A 1,625-nucleotide genomic window follows, 5' to 3' on the forward strand; every position below is an offset into this window, starting at 1 on the left:
TGTGTTAGATGTGTTTTAATTCCTCTAGATGCAACTTAATCACGCACTTGTAATTATACATATACCCGTTCAGGTCATGTCCAAATAAATAATTTCATTGAAACATCTATTCTCATATTGGTGACATGTAGAAGATGATTGTTGCAATAGTCAAGCATGTGGATTAAGCGAGTCTTCCTTATAATGCAAGCTAGTGAATTGTGAGCGTTCTAGAAAAGGTCCAAAATGTATTTGAAAGGTCATTAAGCATTTGGCTTGTAAAACTTCTGAGATGATAATGGACTAAGCACCTCACCTTTTCAGCATTTTTTTATTAGGATAAAACAAGTTTTGAAGGGGCCCCAAACCCCTTTACAAACAGAGGGTTTGCATTGAGAAATGGACCAGACTACCTGACAGTGGACAACAGGTTTTAAAAAGGACCTGAAACCTTCTAGACTTACGGGCATCCACCAATCAAAATATGAACATCACAAAACAGGATGGCACAACCATAAGCTCGAAAACAACAAACAAAACATCTCAAAAAACAGAGAACGAGGGTTTTTCTGGCACCCTCGGCCAACTAGAAGCGTTTTCCTAGGCTCCCTCAACTTGTAATAGATTCGTAGGACCACATAAAGCCACAAAGACCAATGCTAACCAAAAACCAACATTGGCCAAACTTGGCCCTTGAAAACTGCTAGCATCCAACCTGTCCCTACAAGAAACAAAAAACATGGGGTTTTTCTGAGCTCCCTCAACCACCGTGGGTTTTATCATGGCTCCAAAAACCATATGCTTTAAAATATGCCATACTGAGAGAAACTTGCCCAACAACCAACTCTCCACCTCTATAGGAGACACACAAGAGTCAGCAAGAAGATCGGCATCAACATCCTTACAGCCAAGAAGAGGGGCCCCATCAACACCCCAACGACACTTCCAGGAAACACCAAAAACATCATACTCCACCTCAATAGGAGACAAGTCAACTCCAACTACATCCATCTCCCCCTCAATAGAAGGGAACCTTCCACAGAGAATCCCACGGACCCGAAAAAAACAGCACTCCAAAACAGCCCAACTCGCAAGAAACCAAACAAGCAGACCAAAAACATCATGTGTTTCAAGACCGATACACAGAGGGAACTGCCCGAAGCCCATTCGGAAGGTAAATAACACCTCAAGGACCACCAAATAGTTACATGAGCCACAAGAATCATTATACTCTTTGTGGCACTATTGGTCTTGTGGATTTAGAGGAATCACATTATTGTATGGAACATAAAAGGGTGCGAGGATAGCATTGTTGGTATTTATGAGAGAATGTACACAATTTCAAGAGAAGTGAAATATGAAGATAGAACCAAAAAAAAATTCCTTCATATCAATGTTGGCTTCAGTAGTACCACATTTATATCAACGTAATATGCAATATTTTGTACTTAAATAAATATTGGTTTCCGTGGCATGTTGAATTATACCATCCCGTAAATTAAGTTAAATATCAAAATGGAGGAAACAAGATCATAACATTAACCAATGCCAATGACATTAGGAATAAGAAAAGGCCTAGTTGTTATCTTTAAGGAAGAGCTAGGAACTTAGGTTCCTTTTCCTTTTGTTGCGAGGGATTGAGATTT

Source organism: Cryptomeria japonica, unplaced genomic scaffold (genome assembly GCF_030272615.1).
Source record: "Cryptomeria japonica unplaced genomic scaffold, Sugi_1.0 HiC_scaffold_77, whole genome shotgun sequence".
NCBI classification, from domain to species: domain Eukaryota; kingdom Viridiplantae; phylum Streptophyta; class Pinopsida; order Cupressales; family Cupressaceae; genus Cryptomeria; species Cryptomeria japonica.